General features: G+C 35.2%; 1 non-coding gene across 1 annotated transcript; it reads left to right on the top strand.

Annotated features, from left to right (window-relative positions):
• The first annotated feature begins 17037 nt into the window (after positions 1-17037).
• Positions 17038-17144, top strand: LOC139869673 (small nucleolar RNA R71). Its single transcript, XR_011766257.1, has one exon. It is a non-coding gene; the product is annotated as a small nucleolar RNA R71 (small nucleolar RNA).
• Positions 17145-21380: the final 4236 nt, after the last annotated feature.

The following is a 21380-nucleotide window of genomic DNA, read 5'->3' as shown; positions in this document are numbered from 1 at the left end:
TTTCTCATCAATAAATGGAACCACTTGGATTGTATCTTGTACATTTGAGCTTTTTGGTCATTTGCGTCTTCAAATCATCGTTTTCTTCTTTTATCTTCGCAATTATTTATTTAAATGAATATTACATAAAAATAGAACAATTGCAACTAAAAGTATTACATATTGGAAGGATATTGATACTAAATATATGTTCATTTGGAGCACTATCAGGTTGATCAACATAAACTTCCTCTTGAAGATGGCCATTTAGAAAAGCAGTTTTGACATCCATTTGAAACACCGTGAACTTCATATGAGAAGCAAATGCAAGGAAAAGACGAATAGCCTCAATCCTAGCAACCGGAGCAAACGTTTCGTCATAATCAATACCCTCTTGTTGTCGGTATCCCTTGGCCACAAGATGTGCCTTGTTTCTAACCACAATTCCACCAGAATCCTTCTTGTTCTAGAAAATCCACTTAACCCCTATTGGTCGTTGACCCGTTGGTCTTGGAATTAATCACCATACTTTCAAACGATCAAACTAATTGATCTCTTCTTGCATTGCTACCACCCAGTTTGGATCTAGTAAAGCTTGAGCAACCGTTGTTGGTTCAATCTTACTAAGAAAGGTAGTGTATAGACACATACTCCGAGTAGCCCTTCGAGTTGAGACTGGATCAGATGCATCACCAATGATAAGATCAATTGGATGACTTTTAGTCCATCAGTTGTTATGTGGAAGAGGTTGTACGTCAGCGGTATCCATTGAAATGTCAACCGTTGTTGACGTTGAGCATTGATCCGCTTGTGCTGATGTAACACTTTCTAATGGATTCATTTGAGTATCTGGAGAAACAACTGGGGCTGTATTAACAGATGTATCTTGAATTGGTTCAGGATTATCATCAGGAAGTGGAAGGGAGGATGAAGAAGCAACAGGTGAAACAGTTAGTGTTGTATCTTCATCAAAGAGACTTAGTTGAGTCTCCACAGTAGTTGACTGTGATGGTGTAACTGATACGGCTTGAACATATGAATTCCATTGAGGATCATAAAGACTATCAAACAAGATATCCAGTTCCACTATAGTTACCGTAGGAACACCCTTCTTCAAGAAAATTGAACTATGCGCGGAAGAAGTAGTAACCAGGTTAGGATCGGGTTTTGAACCGAGTTGTTCAAAAGCCATTCCTGAAAATTCATCGAACTTGACATTGATGCTTTCCTTGATCGTCTTTGTCCGTTTGTGATAGACATGATAAGCAACTTTGTTCGAGGAATAACCGAGAAATATGGCCTGATCGCCATGAGGATCAAACTTTCCGAGGCTGTCAAAATCGTTAATCACATAGCATATACAACCAAAGACACAGAAATATTTGACATTCGGGCATCTACCATATAGTAACTCATAAGGAGTGTTCTCTAAGCGTTTATTAATGATGCAGCGATTTTGGGTATAACATGCAGTTGAAATGGCCTCCCCCCACATTTTTAGAGGTAGTTTGGAGTAGGCAAGCATCGTTCGAGCTGCCTCGCACAATGTACGATTACGTCGTTCGACCACTCCATACTGTTGAGGGGTTCGTGCAGCAGAGAACTGATGTTCAATGCCTTGTCTTTCAAATAACTATCAAGCAGGTCATTTTTAAATTCTGTCTCATTATCAGTTCAGATGCTCTTAACATATTTGTTAAAGGAGCATTGAGTCTTTTTGATAAACTCAATGATAATGGTGGGGGTTTCAGATTTGGTCCTCAAAATAAAAATCCATGTATATCGTGTATAGTCATCTACAATGACAAGCACATGTTTCCGGCCACTGAGGCTAGAAATTCTCATGGGTCCACATATGTCCATATGCAATAGTTGCAAAGACGATGAAGTACTGGGGTTTTGCTTAAGCGGATGATTAGACCGTTTCAGATTACCCATCGCACATGATGGACATACATGATGCTTATCATACTAAAAGCTAGGAATACCATCAACTAAGTCTTTGGAGACCAGCCGATTAATACCCTTGTAATTCAGGTGTGACATCCGGTGATGCCACAACCATAAATTTTCCTTCATGGAACGAGTTGCCAAACATATGGTTTCATGTGATGGTGCATCATTGAGGTTAATAGTATAAAGTGAAGCAAAACGTTTACCAACAAGGAGATCATTTCCATCGGTGGATTGCACCGAGCATTGACGACGTTCAAACAAAACTTTGAGATATCCATCAAAAAATTGGCTGACACTAAATAAACTCCACCCCAAACCCTCAACATATAAGACCCGTTTGATTATTATGCCATTCTTCAAAAAATCTCCTTAACCCGTTATTGCTGCAATCTCATCATTTCCGAATGTAACCGTTCCTAGGAATTTGTCAATGTAATTGACAAGAAAGGATTTATCGCACGTCATGTGTCGAGAGCAACCGGAATCGATATACCAAACACAGACGTCGAAACCCTGTAAATGTTAATTTCCTAGAGTTTAGGTACCAAAAGTTTCTTGGGTCCTCTACAATTAGTACCAACAATAAACTTTGGATCAACAATGAGATAATCACGTACAACATCATGCAATTTAGACAATAAAGCATCATTTAAAACCACATTACATGAAGCATCATATGCAATATCAAGTTTTACATCATTATCAGAAGTCTTACACACAACTTATTCCATGTAGATGTTTTGGTCACAGAAGAAAATTAAAATATATGTGATGACTTCCTAGGTCGACTAGTAGATTTCTTTGGTTTGTTTGCTACTTTCTTAGTCGTTGACTTAGGAACTCATATAGACTTGTACGTCAAGTTTGAATTATGACCTGTGACACGGAAATATTTGACATTCGGGCATCTACCATATAGTAACTCATAAGGAGTTTTCTCAAAGCGTTTATTAATGATGCAGCGATTTTGGGTATAACATGCAGTTGAAATGGCCTCCCCCCACATTTTTGGAGGTAGTTTGGAGTAGGCAAGCATCGTTCAAGTTGCCTCGCACAAAGTACGATTACGTCGTTCGACCACTCCATACTATTGAGGGGTTCGTGTAGCAGAGAACTGATGTTCAATGCCTTGTCTTTCAAATAACTATCAAGCCGGTAATTTTTAAATTCTGTCCCATTATCAGTTCGGATGCGCTTAACATATTTGTTAAAGGAGCGTTGAGTCTTTTTTATGAACTCAATGATAATGGCGGAGGTTTCAGATTTGGTCCTCAAAAGAAAAATCCATGTATATCGTGTATAGTCATCTACAATGACAAGCACATGTTTCCGGCCACCGAGGCTAGAAATTCTCATGGGTCCACATAAGTCCATATGCAATAGTTGCAAAGATGATGAAGTACTGGGGTTTTGATTAAGCGAATGATTAGTCTGTTTCAGCTTACCCATCGCACATGATGGACACACATGATGCTTATCATACAGAAAGCTAGGAATACCATCAACTAAGTCTTTGGAGACCAGCCGATTAATACCCTTGTAATTCAAATGTGACATCCGGTGATGCCATAACCATGAATTTCCCTTCGTGGAACGAGTTGCCAAACACATGGTTTCATGTGATGGTGCATCATTGAGGTTAATAGTATAAAGTGAAGCACAACGTTTACCAACAAGGAGATCATTTCCATCGGTGGATTGCACCGAGCATTGATGACGTTCAAACAAAACTTTGAGATATCCGTCACAAAATTGGCTGACACTAAATAAACTCCACCCCAAACCGTCAACATATGAGACCCGTTAGATTATTATGCCATTCTTTAAAAAATCTCCATAACCCGTTATTGCTGCAATCTCATCATTTTCGAATATAACCGTTCCTAGGAATTTGTCAACGTAATTGATAAGCAAGGATTTATCGCACGTCATGTGTCGAGAGAAACTGGAATTGATATACCGAACACAGACATCGAAACCCTGTAAACGTTAATTTCCTAGAGTTTATGTACCCAAAGTTTCTTGGGTCCTCTACAATTAGTACCAACAATAAACTTTGGATCAACAATGAGATAATCACGTATAACATCATGCAATTTAGACAATAAAGCATCATTTAAAACCACATTACATGAAGCATCATACGCAATATCAAGTTTTACATCATTATCAGAAGTCTTAACACACAACGTATTCCATGAAGATGTTTTGTTCACAGAAGAAAATTGAAATACATGTGATGACTTCCTAGGTCGACTAGCAGATTTCTTTGGTTTGTTTGCTAATTTCTTAATCATTGACTTAGGAACCCATACAGACTTGTAAGTCAAGTTTGAATTATGACCTGTGACACGAAAAACACCTTTGTTAGTTAGACGTCCAAACTTTTCAGTTGACACATGAGATGATTGATTTTGCAAAATTTCTAATTTGATTTTACGTTCTTTTGCATCATACTCACTCAAATCAGGTTTAGGACTTGTGTGTTGTTTAGACTTAACTGATTTTGTTAAAAGACTCTCCTTTGATTTATTTGACATTGGAATCATAGGAATCTTTTCAGTTGGCACAGAACCATCTTGAGAATGAACCTTTTTGACAACAAATTGTGTTGAAGGTGCAAATTTTGAAACATATTTACCAAATTGAGAACATAGAGGATTTTTAAGAATAGTAATGGTTTTTGCATCCTTAGATGTTGTTGTCACCTTCCCCTTCTTAGTAATCCCACCAACACATTCAGATACATTGGTTTCAACAGAAGATGGTTGCTTAAGTGTGTTAGCCTGGTTCAGTTGAATTATCTTTTGTTTTAAGCTTTTAATCTCAACACATAATTCCTCAGCAGAAACTATCACTTCGCCTTCCTTAAAATCATAAGTACATTCTTTCTTAGGAAGTGGAGGCAATTTATCACATAAAGCAAGAATTTGTTCTAATGATTGACACTTACGTTGCAATTCAACATTTTCCTTTTCCAGTATAGCTACTATACGTTTCAAGTTTCGTATAGCAGATATGTTTGCATAAAATTCATTCATAGGATCTATTGTTGCATTAAAGTCTATCAAATTTTCAACAGGTGGTTCTTCTCGAGGTTCTACCTTTACATCTAAAGAAGTTTGACCTAGTGACTCTGTCTCAAAGAAGACAGTTAGTTCATGTGCTAGGTCTTCACAGAAAACATCATCAGAACATGCAGGTAAGGCCGGTAGAATTGGCGTCACATCAAAAGTTGGTTCATCAAACACCTTATCTATGGTAATAATGCTAGAACTAGGTTTGTTAAACACATCATTCTCAAGCATTAAAATGTATTTTTCTAGCATGAGTGTAGGGATATAGACCAGTCTACGCTTAGGCACATAATTTTCATGTTGCATATTCTTTTCAGTTTCAACAAGTTCCTTCAAGAAATCGGGATTTTATTTATCCATTTTAGCATTGATTTTCTCATACATTAAGCTAATTTGATGGTATTTTCTAGATTTGCGATTAACAATAATATCATCAAAATCAGCATCAGAAGCATGCACAAAATGAGAAGGTAAACCAGCTTGAAAGTAATCAGAATGATATAATCCTGGAATCTTTTTGGAAGCATTATCTAAAATCTTAGGATCTTCATAACCCAACCCCTACTTTTCACCATGAATCGTTTTTGGTCTATTCATGAAAATTGTTTATTTTGAAAGTTCCATATCAATGATAGCTTTAGATTGCTCTGTACGATAGAGTTTTTTTAATATCGACCAAGTTGAGCTTTCATTTGAAGAGACTCTTTTGACAATGAAGAAATTTCAGTGTTCTTCTCAATTATGGTGTTTTCTAATTGAATAATTTTCCTGTTTAGCTTTGAAAGTGTGGGTTCATGTTGAGTTTTCAAATCAGAAAGATCTTTTTCAAAAAATTGAACTTTTTCTGCAAGTCGTCCCTATTTTAGACGATAATCAGTCCTTTCGACTTTAATCAGATGAATTGTCTTTTTAAGATCTTCCAACTCAGTTTCCGTAGAGCTGAGTTGGACTTTCAATCTTTGAAACTCCGATTGTAATTTAGATGATGAAGGGATGGTCTCATTTAGTTTGATTTTATCTTTCAAAACCTTGTTTTCAGATTTTAAACCTTTAACTTCTTTTGACATTGAGACCAAGTTCTTCATCAGATCATTTTGCATTTTGATAAAATCAGTTGAGATTTTATTTGATTGTACCTCATCATCATCAGATATTGAGTCAGAATTCTCCATTGCTTCCTTTGCTTTGATGAGCTTGGTCACCTTGCAAACATTTGCATGTTCCACCTATGAATCTGAATCATCAGTCCAGTTAAACCAAGTATCATCAACCGGTTTTAGCTCTCCTTCAGTTTTCACAATCTTTGCCATCAACATTTTCTTCTTGTAGTAAGCTGCATCTTTTTTCTTAGGCATCTTGCACTCACGACAGTAATGACCAGCTTTACCACAATTAAAACAGATTGAATCATCCTTCTTGGAATCATCAGCACGTTGTTGTTTTGATTGATCAGGTTTCTTCTAGTAGGAGGATGAAGATGAGTGTTTGCGTTGATTGCTTGATTTGCCTTTGAACTTGTGTTTGTTCAAGGCTTTGGTGAACATGGTTGCCATCTTGACTAATTCAAGGTGAGAATCATCAACATCATAAAGATTCAACTCTTCAGAATCAGTTGATTCTTCAACAAGCACTTTCTTGGACAAGCATTTGGAAGTACGTAGGAAATGATTTGCTCTTCTTTATGGCAATGAGAGCAAGAGAATCACTTGGAGATGACTCTTTCCTTCCCTCTTGAAGTTTAGACACCTCTGGTTGATAATGCATAAGAACTCCAACAAGCTCATGAATAGTCATCTTATCAATCACTTTGGTAGATCGAACAATGGTTCCATAAGGAAGTCAATCATCATTGAGCTTTTTGAGGAACTTCATGTTGACTTCAGCATTCACTTTTATGATCTTACACCTTTTCAACTCATTGCGAACACCATTGAAACGACGATAGGTATCCTTGAGTTGTTCTTTGGGTTCCTGCTTGAAATCTTCATAAAATCCAAGAGCCTTATTCAGTTTAGTAACATCTGACATGTCATAACCTTCTTGCGGTCGTTTGATCTCATCCTATATGTCTTTTGCTGTAGCGTTGCTATCAACACTTTCAAACAACTCATATAGGATGGCTTGCATAACAATGTTCTTTTCCTCTATGTCACCCTAATCTCTCTCACGTCTATCACCAGAAAGTTCATAGATTGGAATTGGCATACCAGTATCCGAATGATACTCTACAACTGGACCATCTCTCAGAGAAGCCCATATGTACATTGCTTTCTCACCCTTGTAGTGTATGTACTAAATGATACGATAAAGCCACTGAGTGTACTTGCCATCAAACAACATCAAATTGTGCCAATTTTGACATCAAAATACACTTTGAGAAACCCTAACCAAAATACCCATTTAATTCATAGATTTAGACATGAAATCAGACAAATCTTACCTTGTTAGGGTTCAAATCGAGATATAGAGAATTAGGGTTTCACAAGAGTGAGAAGTTAGGTACGGATGAAGTGTTTGGAAATATCTAGAAAATGAAAAAAGTAAAGCAGTTCACTCACTCATATTTGGATTAAAACCCATACCCCACATCACACGGGTATTTACCAGTTATTTAATATCTTTCGTACTTCATTAGGCGGCACTAACAGAGTCCAAATTAAATAAACAAACATGTTCTGTGACCCATGTCACAAACTAGTCTCAACCAAATAATAAAATAACACTAAACACATAATTAAAATAAAAGCATATAAAGACACATAATAAACCCCTAAGGGAAAAATAGTCCACTTACAACTAGCTCGGGTTGCTGTCTGTTACAAATCCACCCTCTTAAAGAGATTTCATCCTCGGAATCTGGTCTAGGTTAAATAAATGAGGGTAACGAGTCTTCATCAATTCTTCAGTTTTCCACGTACGGTTCGATCCCATTGATGTGCTTAAAGATCGTATCCTTTTATATTTCTCGGATTTAGATTGAATTTATTACACGAATTGGTTGTGATTATATAGTGTTCTTATGATTTCGGATTGATTTAACACATATAGGCAACTTTGTCCTATCCGTATAGTAATAGTTTATTTGGTAAATTCGGTTCGTTCCACAGGGAGGTTGAGTTTTCAAGGTTTTAATCGCTAAAAGTTAAACTATTTAAAAGGGGGATTTTGGATTAGGGTTTAGCACTTAATTGAACGGAATTTAAATTTAACTAAAATGAAATAACTAAAATAACGACAATAAAAATACAATTTATACTAATTTGACAAAATAGAAGGAATAAGGTTTTTCATGGAAATATAAAAAGTAATTTAAGTTTACGATATGTCAATAAGTGAAATTGGTGAGATTTAAAATAAGGTAAAGCAGTGGCTACTAAAATATGTCCCCTCTGGATTTATGGATTGTTTTTAAGTCCGATTATGATGTTTTAAATCTAACTTTTGTTTCGATCTCGTTTTAGCGAATTAAATTATACCCTGATTATTTAAATTGAGATTTAATCCAGTTTTTACTTTCGTTAAAACCAAAATTATAATGATCTTACCCTTTTTATAATTACACGATTATATAAATTATAATATTACCCAAACCACCGAATCACACTTCTAAATTGTTGTCAATAATTTGTCCATATGTCCGTCTAGATCACCGAGGTGTTGAAGCATAATTTATGTAAATTTAATGCACTTTCGCTTATTAATTTAATAATTTATGTGATAGAGGTGAAAATATTAAATTATATAACAATGGGTCGGTGATTAAACTCAATATTAAAAATAGTCAAAGTTATAACATAATATTATAAATGGTTCAATCCATTTGTCCAGAGGTTCTACATTTTAGTCACCAATATGAGTATTTAGTTGGACATTATAACGGCGTAAAAATATAATTTATATGAAATAGACATAATAACAATAATAATAAATGATAACAATAGTAAATAATAATAATAATAACGATAGCAATAACAACGATAATAACGATAATAACGATACGTGAAAATAAAGTTGGGACGTGGAGACTTACAGTGAGTTGGAACGGTAAAAAGTGATATAATTAGCGTAGCGGTACCCGGACAGAATTTCAACTTAAAACCCGTAAATTTAAACGTTACAATAACCTTATTATTAAAATAAACTTAAATTAAAATTAAAATTATAAATATATTATGAATATTACAGAAGAGAGAATGAAAATTGTGTACATAAAGCTCGAGCAAACTGGCTTTTTATAGAGATGTGGCCTGCTACAGGAACCCATGCGATCGCATGGGTTTTATGCCTATTTCCCATGCGATCGCATGGCCGCCAGATCCAGCTCACATATTTTTTGTACACTAGGTTGTCGACATATTTAATAAATATATATAATATATATATAATTTTATATAATTATATATATATTATATTATATTCTTGTGCATAGTTGACTCATAATTTTGGCTCCGATGTCTCGTACATTTAAGCCCGGTTTATGTCTCAGTCCCGGTTTCTCGAACGTCTTTTCGTACAATTTAATATCGTGTAATTTGCGTTCCGAAACTTACGTTCTTGTCAATCTTTAGACGTTTTTCTTCGATAATTTAAACCACTTGGAGTGTAACTTGTACGTTTGAGCATTTTGGACATTTTCGCCTTTTAAATCTTCGTTTTCGACTTTAAATCTTCATTTTCGAGCGATCTTCGTCTTTCATCTTCGCACTTATTTATTTAAACGATTACAACTAAAAATAAGGAAATTACAATTAAAAACATTACATTTTGGAATGATATTGCGTCTAAATATATGTTCGTTTTAAGCAATATCAAATATCCCTGCACTTGAACGTTGCTTGTCCTCAAGCAATATAGAACTTGAAATAAAACAAACTTCACACTAATCACTTCTTTATTCTTCACACGTTATACATCAGTGATTTTAATACGGTGGTATAAACAATGATAGTAACGATAGAACCATGGTTAAAGGTAGGTGTGCCATCCACAGTTGCCTCGGGTTCAAGTCAACGACACTTGCAATCAAATAGCCAATTTACTTTCGGTTTCCAAAGCAAAGTGCACATTTGAAAGGCGGTTTAAAGTCCCACGTGACTATGAAAATTTAGATCCTTAAGGAAATTGGATCTTTATGAAAACTTTTGATCTTTTGAAAATTCAAGCTAGCTTTTACCCTAGATAATTTTTCCGATTAAACCCTTTATCGGTGTTGCAAATTGTTTTTGTGGGTGTTGTGGGTTTCAGATTTTAAAATTTTAGTTCAAAACTTGCAGTTTTGTGTCACCCACTAGCTAACCTTGTATTAGGAAAGCAACACGTCCAATATACTTGTCCCGTATATTACCTTTCAGTAACCTACCGTCCGGTTATAAAGGAAAGCGATGAACAAGCAACTGTTAAGGCAATGTCTAATGACATGATTTTGATTATGGTTCACAACGTGTCGGATGCAATTACTATCCTTTGTAGGAGAATTAGCAAAGATCACCCTATAATTTTTCGGTCTGGCACAAGGTCCTGTCTTCGACCATGCTATGCAACCACCGTTCTTACGGTTGACACCCGATTTGGTTCAGGTGACCTAATGAATTCTTGATGAATTCTCAGGATTTTACGTTCAATGGTAATGAACGCATTGAAAATAGGTTTTTAGAAAACAAATCGGTTTTAATTTGATCAAAATATTTTCTCGTTCAAACTCGAGTTTAGATATCATTAATTTCATGAGTTTGTAATTCTCAATCTTTTAGGTCAATCTCAAGGATTGAGTAATATCAGGCTTAAATGCTGATTTTTAATCTTTAAGGAGATTATCCTTTCTGGGGGTCTGATTCATTAGTCTTATCAAGCTAATTTGCACGGCGCCCTCCCCATTTTACGAGACGGATTCTCTCATGGTTAGGATAAGTCTGACCACATGGCGACCCTGTTTGATGTTGAGGTCCGTGGATTTCCAGCTGATTTTTGAGAAAACTTTTCAAGGTTTTTCGTAGACTCTACAACTGGTCTGGACGACAACTTCCTGACCTAAATCAAGAAGCGCATTTCTTTTTCTGAAGACTTTACTTCATATTTAATGATAGAATTGATTCATCGTGTAGATCCATCTTTTCTTTCATTTTCATAATTTAATGGGTAAAACAAATTATACAGCCCAAAGCAAAAGTACCTGCAATAAACTTCATACAAACATGTGATAACAGTTCATATATATTGACAAATCTCCCCACACTTGGCTTTTTCTTGTGTCTTTTTATTTCTAATAAATAAATTCAAGCGTTTTAGTTGTTTCTCAATTTATGTCCTTATTTTAGGGTAACAATAATTTCGGTACCCACACCTAGTTTTATCGTTCATAAATATATTAAACAAGATTTAAATTCATTTAGTTAAAAAATTTTAAATTTTTCACAAAATTTAGAAAATAAGCCTAGTGTAAACCCGAGATAATTTATAACCCCTCCCCACACTTGAGATCATGCAATGCCCTCATTTGCAATGAAATCAGACTAAATTAAATTCACGAGGGCAATTAGAATAGAAAGGGAGTTAAAACCTCTCTAGCTAAAAAGCCGTAACTTGTGAGATTTGTTTAATCTGTTGATGTTGATTTGTCCGTCATTCAAAATTTTCCGTCATCATTTCATATGTTTCGCCAAAAATTGGTTGCTTTTGCTAAACTGAATTTCAGTCTTTGAAAATGCGTCTTTTACGCTTATTAGTACATAAAATAAACTACAAACATATATACATATTTTTGAAGTTTGGTATATTACCCCACATTCATATAATATTTTTGGCATACTTTAGATCAATAATATTAAAAATAATGATAACAAAATTTTTCGCCCCGTCCTTGGGTAAAGCAATTTCGGTTCTATGACCTAGTGTTCAACTCACGACGAATTTTAGAAATCATTTTTTTAAACTTAATGAAATAAAGTAAATTTTGTTTTTAAAATCACACAAAACTTAAATTTAAAAAGCATATTAATTTCATACAAAACTAAAAAAATTCAGAATGGAGGGAGAAGACTAGTTCTTTAGTGTCTGCTAGCGGAAAAGACCAATCGGGCTCCACTCTTGAAATAATTTGAAACATTTTAAGAAGGCGAGTGGTTAGCTAAAATTACCCTGAATTCATTTGTCTTTAGGGTAGAATGTGATGTCATCTCTTTCAGTGTTGTTGAACCCTTCATAGTAGAATTTAAGTCTGTGACCATTCACATTGAAAATACCACCATTCTTGTCATATAACTCTACGTATCCGGATGGAAATGCTTGTTTTACTTCATACGGTCCCCTCCATCGGGACTTAAGTTTCCCAGGTAAAAACTTAAAACGTGATTGAAAAACTAGAACTTTGTCCCCTGGTTCAAATGTTTTCTTCTCTTTTAAGCGAGCATCGTGCCATTTCTTAGTTCTCTCTTTGTAAGATCTCAAGTTTTCATATGCTTGAAGTCTTAGCTCGTCTAATTCATGCAATTGTAAGAATCGATTTTCTCCGGCTTCCACAAGATCTGTATTACATTCTTTTATTGCCCAATATGCCTTGTGTTCAACCTCGACAGGTAGATGACACGCCTTACCATATATTAATCGGAAAGGAGTGGTACCAATGGGCGTTTTGAATGCGGTTCTAAATGCCCATAGCGCATCATCTAGCTTTCGATACCAGATTTTTGGATTATTCTTAACTGTTCTTTCTAAAATTCGTTTAAGACCTCGATTTGTGTTTTCAACTTGGCCACTCGTTTGAGGGTGGTAAGAAGTTGAGAAACGATGATTAACTCCATACTTTTTAAGTACTTTCTCGAGTAATTAATTTGTAAAATGAGTTCCACGATCACTGATTAATGCTTTTGGAAGCCCGAATCGCGAGAAAAGGTTTTTAAGAAAGCTGACAACAACTCGAGCATCGTTAGTGGGTAGAGCTTTTGCTTCAGCCCATTTAGAAACATAATCAACTGCTACGAGAATGTATTTGCATTTGTTAGAAGCAGGGAACGGACCCATGAAGTCAATACCCCAAATGTCAAATACTTCGCATACTAGGATGCTTTGTTGTGGCATTTCATCTCTCTTAGAGATATTTCCGGATCTTTGACAAGCATCACAGGTTTTTACCATATTGTGTGCATCTTTGAAAATTGTAGGCCAGTAAAAACCTGAGTTAAAAACCTTCTTAACTGTATAGCTTGGTCCGAAATGTCCACCAGCTGGTCCTTGATGACAGTACTCCAGAATTTGTTGAGCTTCTTTACCGTATACACATCGACGAATAACTTGATCTGCTCATATACGAAAGAGATTAGGGCTTTCCCAGAAGTAAAACTTTAGATCAGCGAAAAATTTCTTCTTTTGCTGATAAGTTTGATTCTTAACAAGAATTCCTGCGGCAAGATAATTGGCAAAGTCCGCACACCATGGAATTTCTTCTTCCGTTTTAATTTTCATAAGGAACTCGTCTGGAAAAGTATCATGAATAGTAGATTCGTCGAGTGTTTCTAAGTTAGGATTTTCAAGACGGGACAAGTGATCTGCAGCGAGATTTTTAGCACTCTTTTTATCCTTGATTTCAATGTCGAATTCTTGTAGGAGAAGAATCCAACGAATTAGTCTAGGCTTAGCATCTTGCTTCTTGAATAAGTACTTTAGTGCTGAATGATCGAAATAAACAATTGTTTTAGATAACACCAGGTAAGATCTAAACTTATCGAAAGCAAAAACTACTACAAGAAGCTCCTTCTTAGTAGTTGTGTAATTCAACTGAGCTCTTGTAAGTGTTTTACTTGCGTAGTAGATTGGTTGAAATTTGTTATCTTGACGTTGGCCTAAAACAGCTCCCAGTGCAAAATCACTAGCATCACACATTAGCTCGAAAGGTTTGGACCAGTCGGGTGATACCATAATAGGTGCATTCGTAAGTTTCTCTTTCAGAATGGAGATAGCATTTAGACATTCTTCGTTGAAATTGAATGTACTATCTTTCTCAAGAAGTTTAGTCATGGGTCGAGCGATTTTGGAAAAGTCCTTTATGAATCGTCGATAGAATCCCGCATGACCAAGGAAACTACGAATTCCTTTAACATTAGTTGGAGGAGGAAGTTTTGAAATAACGTCTATCTTAGCTTTGTCTACTTCCATTCCAGCTCGAGAAATCTTGTGTCCTAAAACAATGCCTTCCTTCACCATGAAGTGGCATTTCTCCCAGTTTAAAACAAGATCTGATTCTTCACAACGAATTAGCATTCGTTCAAGGTTTGAGAGACATGAGTAGAAGGAGTCCCCAAAAATAGAGAAATCATCCATAAAGACTTCTATACTTTCTTCAATCATGTCATGAAAAATTTCCATCATACACCTTTGGAAAGTGCCTGGTGCATTACATAATCCGAATGGCATTCGTCGGTACGCAAAAGTACCAAATGGACAAGTAAAAGTGGTCTTGTCTTGGTCTTTTGGATCAATTGGAATTTGAAAATAATCGGAGAATCCATCAAGGAAACAGTAGTAATCTTTTCCCGCCAAATTTTCTTGCATTTGGTCGATAAATGGTAGCGGGAAATGATCTTTCCTTGTAGCGTCGTTTAGACGACGATAGTCTATACAGACTCTCCACCTAGTGACTGTTCTTGTAGGAACGGGTTCGTACTCATCATTTAGAATAACAGTCGTACCCCCTTTCTTGGGTACTAATTGTACAGGACATACCCATGGGCTATCGGATATAGGGTAAATTAACTCGACATCATGTAATTTGATAACCTCCTTTTTGACAACTTCTTTCATGTTAGGATTTAACCTCCGTTGCCTTTGTACCACGGGTTTAAAATCTTCTTCCATTAGAATTTTGTGAGTACAATAAGCAGGGTTAATCCCTGGAATATCAGTTGTTTTCCAAGCAATTGCCTTTTTGTGGGTTTTTAAAATAGACATTAACCTACCCTTTTCGTCATCGGAAAGTTTTGATGAAATTATGACGGGTAATTGTGACATTCCTTGGAGATAAGCATACTCCAAATGTTCCGGGAGTTCTTTAAGTTCCAAGGTAGGTGGTTCTTCCAAGGAAGATTTTATCCGAAACCTATTACCATCGGTAATTTCTTCAAAAGGTTCATCTTCCCCGGGAATTTCTTCTTCTACGTATTCTTCATCAGTGGCTACCTTTAACAGCTTGTCTAACTCTATATCGACATCAAAATCTTCATCTTCACCCATCAGGGTGAAATCTGAGGTGTCAACATTTAATAGTTCTTGTAGTTCTTCCTCAATACAACAATCAACAATGTCTATTTGGAAACATTCGTCATCAGGAAACATAGGGTGTTTCATAGCCTTATCTATGTTCAATATAATTCTATCCTCCCCCACACCTAAGCTGGGATTTTTCTCTTTCACACGCACAATTGCGTCTGCAGTATTTAGAAAGGGACGCCCTAGAATTAGGGGAACCTTACTATCTTCTTCCATTTCAAGAACAACGAAATTAGCAGGAAAGATTAAGTGATTTACTTTAACCGGTAGATTTTCAGCAATGCCAATAGGATAGTTGTATGTTCTATCAGCTAATCGTATACATATCCTAGTTGGTTTTAAATCACCTAAGTTCAATTTTAAGTACAAGGAGTGAGGCATAAGGTTAATGCTTGCTCCTAAATCAGCTAATGCATCGTACATTACTGAATCTCCCATCAGACAAGGAATGATGAAACTTCCAGGATCTCCAAGTTTTGGTGGCAAATTTTGCTTTTGTAAAATTGCGGAGCATTCCTCATTAAGGAATGTGGTTGAAACTTCTGCATATTTTCCTTTGTCTGCTATAAGATCTTTGATAAACCTTCCATAATTCGGCATACCCGCAAGAACATCTACAAGCGGTACATTTATACAAATTTGCTTAATCATGTCATCAAACTTGTTGTATTGTGCTTGTAATTTATCTTTCTTCAAACGTTGCGGATATGGAATTGGAGGTTTGTATACCTTCAATGGTGGTTGATTTTGAGTCTTTGGTGCACTTGTGGTTGGCACCGTATTTTCTTCCACCACAGGTTCGTTTTCTTGTGAAACATGAATAGGAGTGAGAGGCTTTGGAATCTCTGGGTTAATGGTTAACCCAGTTCGCGTAGTGATTGAATTAACTTGCGAAATATTACTTGAATTTTGAGTTTCCTTACCCTTTGGGTTTGGTTGCGTGTTGGATGGTAAAGTTCCCGATTGCCTTTCAGCAAGCAATTGAGATATTCTTCCTATATCTCTTTCAAGGTTTTGAATTGACGCTTGATGATTCCTTTGGACTTGCTCATTTTTCATTTGGGATTGATGTAATTGTCTCTTCACTTGCTCATTCGTTTCTATTTGACTTTTGACAAAATTCATCATAACTTCTTCAAAGTTAGATTTCTTCTCTACTGGTTGCGTGTTATGATTTTGTTGTTGATATGGTAATTGAGGTAACGGTTGTTGTTGAAAATTTTTTTGAGGTGGAAATGGAGGTTGGTTTCTATTGAAAAAGCCAGGTGGTCCATTACTTTGAAAAGCAAAATTCTTTGGGTTTTGATATCCTAGGTTTGCAGGTTGATAATTAGAATTCCCTCCTTGAAAATTGCCTTGTCTTTGATTGGCCATAAAATTAACTTGTGCTACTGAGTTCATTGGCCGATTATTGATATCACAATCTTTCATGAAATGTGGCTGTCCACAGATTTCACATCCTATTTGCAATGCTAAAACTGTTGAATTTAGTTTCTCTATTTCTCTTCCAAACTTTTTGAATTGATTCGACAGTGAAGCTATGGTTGTGCTGTTCTCTTCATTTTCTTCAAGGCTTGCCACCGTCCTTCTATGTAGTTGATCTCTAGACGGTGTCCATTCAAAAGTATGAACTGACATGTCTTCTAACATGTCATACGCTTGATTTGGTGATTTGTACATAAATACTCCTCCAGTGGAGGAATCTAATATACCATGAGTATGTTCATCAATACCACGATAAAAAGTTTGTACTATTTGCCCTTTTTGCAATCCGTGTTGCAGACAATTTCGTAACATTCTTTTTAATCTTTCCCAGGCATCATAAAGAGTTTCATCCGCCTTTTGTTTAAAAGTGGTGATTTCAGTTCTAAGTCTTTCGGCTTTTGCCGGTGGAAAAAATTGGGTAATGAATTTTTCTCTTAATTCATTAAAAGTTGTAATAGAATCAGGTTTTGATGCTTTCAACCATGCTTTTGCGTCTCCGATTAACGAGTACGGAAAAGTTCTTAACTTAAATGCATCTGAAGAAACATCTTTGTTTTTGTACAGTTCACATAAATCTTCAAAAGCTTCTAAATGTTCTATCGGATTGTTATTAAGTCTTCCGTCGAATTGGTTTTCACGAACCATGTGCATAAACTGCCCCTTGACTTCCCAGTTCTCGGCCTCAATTTCAGGTCTTCTTATTGATGCAAGAGCGAGAGGGGGAATAGTTTGTCTGGTATTCCACATCGGTAGATCATTTGGATCAGGTGTTACTTCAGCCATTTCTTCTTTAATGACGGTGGTTTCAGGTTTAGTTTTGATTTCTGGTTGACCACTAGTGTTTCCTACTTGTTTATCTTTTTTGTTGTTTTTCGGTGTTTTCGGTTGACTAGTACTACCTTTTTTTTTTGTTTTTTTTGTTTTAATCTTTTGTTCAAGTTTCTTTCAGGTTCTGGATTAAGTGCAACGAGTTTAGGATTTCCTGAACGGGTCATACAATTACAAAATTGTATGTAGTCTTGAAGGATTTATTCACTAAGTGTATGAACATTGAACTTTCTTGAAAATGAATTTTCACGAAAGGATCGAATAACTAAAAACAATGATAAAAACCTTTAAACAAACAGATTTTCCTTCTAATTTTGCCCACGTTTTGAATAGCCAAAAGATGCAGCAGAGTGGCAGGATTCGTTTGGTCCCAATATAATTGGGTACTGTTTGGCTCCAATAACCCAGTCCACGTACAAATACAACTATTACTACAAATCATAAAAAATATCTATTTATTTAACTGCCAACTTTTCCCCGGCAGCGGTGCCAAAAAGTTGATGTGCTTGAAGATCGTATCCTTTTATATTTCTCGGATTTAGATTGAATTTATTACACGAATTGGTTGTGATTATATAGTGTTCTTATGATTTCGGATTGATTTCACACATATAGGCAACTTTGCCCTATCCGTATAGTAATAGTTTATTTGGTAAATCCGGTTCGTTCCACAGGGAGGTTGAGTTTTCAAGGTTTTAATCGCTAAAAGTTAAACTATTTAAAAGGGGGATTTTGAATTAGGGTTTAGCACTTAATTGAACGGAATTTAAATTTAACTAAAACGAAATAACTAAAATAACGACAATAAAAATACAATTTATACTAATTTGACAAAATAGAAGGAATAAGGTTTTTCATGGAAATATAAAAAGTAATTTAAGTTTACGATATGGCAATAAGTGAAATTGGTGACATTTAAAATAAGGTAAAGTAGTGGCTACTAAAATATGTCCCCTCTGGATTTATAGATTGTTTTTAAGTCCGATTATGATGTTTTAATATATATCCTTATATTTAATCTTCCGATTTATAAAGATTTAACTAACTAAAATTAAATCTAACTTTTGTTTCGATCTCGTTTTAGCGAATTAAATTATACCCCGAATATTTAAATTGAGATTTAATCCAGTTTTTACTTTCGTTAAAGCTAAAATTATAACGATCTTACCCTTTTTATAATTACACGATTATATAAATTATAATATTATCCAAACCACCGAATCATGCTTCTAAATTATTGTTAATAATTTGTCCATATGTCCGTCTAGATCACCGATGTGTTGAAGCATAATTTATGTAAATTTAATGCACTTTCGCTTATTAATTTAATAAATTATGTGATAGGGGTGAAAATATTAAATTATATAACAATGGGTCGGTGATTAAACTCAATATTAAAAATAGTCAAAGTTACACCATAATATTATAAATGGTTCAATCCATTTGTCCAGAGGTTCTACATTTTAGTCACCACTATGATTTTTTAGTTGGACATAATAACGGCGTAAAAATATAACTTATATGAAATAGACATAATAACAATAATAATAAATGATAACAATAATAAATAATAATAATAACGATAGTAATAACAACAATAATAATGATAATAACGATACGTGAAAATAAAGTTGGGACGTGGAGACTTACAGTGAGTTGGAACGGTAAAAAGTGATATAATTAGCGTAGCGGTACCCGGACAGAATTTCAACTTAAAACCCGTAAATTTAAACGTTACAATAACCTTATTATTAAAATAAACTTAAATTAAAATTATAATTATAAATATATTATGAATATTACAGAAGAGAGAATGAAAATTGTGTACATAAAGCTCGAGCAAACTGGCTTTTTATAGAGATGTGGCCTGCTACAGGAACCCATGCGATCGCATGGGTTTTATGCCTATTTCCCATGCGATCGCATGGCCGCCAGATCCAGCTCACATATTTTTTGTACACTAGCTTGTCGACATATTTAATAAATATATATAATATATATATAATTTTATATAATTATATATATATTATATTATATTCTTGTGCATAGTTGACTCATAATTTTGGCTCCGATGTCTCGTACATTTACGCCCGGTTTATGTCTCAGTCCCGGTTTCTCGAACGTCTTTTCGTACAATTTAATATTGTGTAATTTGCGTTCGACAACTTGCGTGCTTGTCAATCTTTAGACGTTTTTCTTCGATAATTTAAACCACTTGGAGTGTAACTTGTACGTTTGAGCATTTTGGACGTTTTCGCCTTTTAAATCTTCGTTTTCGACTTTAAATCTTCATTTTCGAACGATCTTCGTCTTTCGTCTTCGCACTTATTTATTTAAACGATTACAACTAAAAATAAGGAAATTACAATTAAAAACATTACATTTTGGAATGATATTGCGTCTAAATATATGTTCGTTTTAAGCAATATCACCCATACTATGCTTCCACTCAATCAACACAATTGGAATCTGTTTCTTTCTCAGCTTTGTAACTTTTTGGTCAACTATACGAATCGTCTTTTCCACAACTTCGTACTCAAACCAAAATTTAAAACGATAAAAGTTGAATCTCGTCCTCCACATTACACTTTCGTAGATAACACACATTAAGTATTATGAATACTGGCTAATTCTGGCGGAAGATCTAAAACCACTGTCTGATCATTTAAAATCTCACAGATCAGAAATGGCCAATAAACCTCGGTGCAAGCTTACCCTATTTACCGAGTCTGATAACCCCTTTCCATGGTGAAACTTTCAGATACACATGATCACCCACACTAAAGGTTACCAGACGTCTACGCTAATCAACATACATTTTCTACCTGTCTCTAACAACTTTCAAATTTTCTCGCACGATAGCAACTTTTTCGATTGTCATTTGAACAATTTTGGGACCTGCAAACTGTTTCTCTCCAGCTTCTAACCAAAAAGTCAGAGTTCTACAATGAAGAACGTACAACATTTCATTAGTCGATATCCCTATACTCGAATGATAAGAGTTGTTGTACGAAAATTCAATCAACGGCGAATACGAATCCCACGACGTACCGTATTCTAGCACTGAAGCTCTTAACATATCCTCTAAGGTCTGTATCATTCTGTCACTCTGACTATCTATCTGAGGATGATAAGTTGTACTCAAATTAACATGTGTGCCCAGATTCTGTGAAGACCCGTCCTAATCCATCCGGACGAAGTCCATATCGATTATAAATGATTCACAACAGTTGATTACATCGCGAGGTACTTGACCTCTATATGATACATTTTACAAACATTGCATTCGTTTTTGAAAAGACAATCTTTCATTACATCGAAAGTTGACAGGCATGCATACCATTTCATAATATATCTAACTATAATTGACTTAATAATAATCTTGATGAACTCAACGACTCGAATGCAACGTCTTTTGAAATATGTCATGAATGACTCCAAGTATGTCTCTAAAATGAGCAAATGCACAGCGGAAGATTTCTTTAATACCTAAGAATAAACATGCTTTCAAGTGTCAACCAAAAGGTTGGTGAGTTCATTAGTTTAACATAAATAATCATTTCCATCATTTTAATAGACCACAAGATTTTCATTTCTCATAAATATACGTTTCATGCATAGAGACAAAAATATCATTCATATGAATTGAACACCTGGTAACTGACGTTAACTTAATGCATAGAATATCCCCAAAACAGAACCTCTCGTCTGTATAATAATCTCGAAGTACTAAAGCATTCGTACCCCGAATGGGACTTGTCAAGGTCCATAGATCTATCTTTAGGATTCGCATCAATC

The sequence above is a fragment of the Rutidosis leptorrhynchoides genome, chromosome 9 (assembly GCF_046630445.1).
Source record: "Rutidosis leptorrhynchoides isolate AG116_Rl617_1_P2 chromosome 9, CSIRO_AGI_Rlap_v1, whole genome shotgun sequence".
In the NCBI taxonomy this organism is placed as follows: domain Eukaryota; kingdom Viridiplantae; phylum Streptophyta; class Magnoliopsida; order Asterales; family Asteraceae; genus Rutidosis; species Rutidosis leptorrhynchoides.
This window is presented reverse-complemented; position numbering and strand designations above follow the sequence as displayed.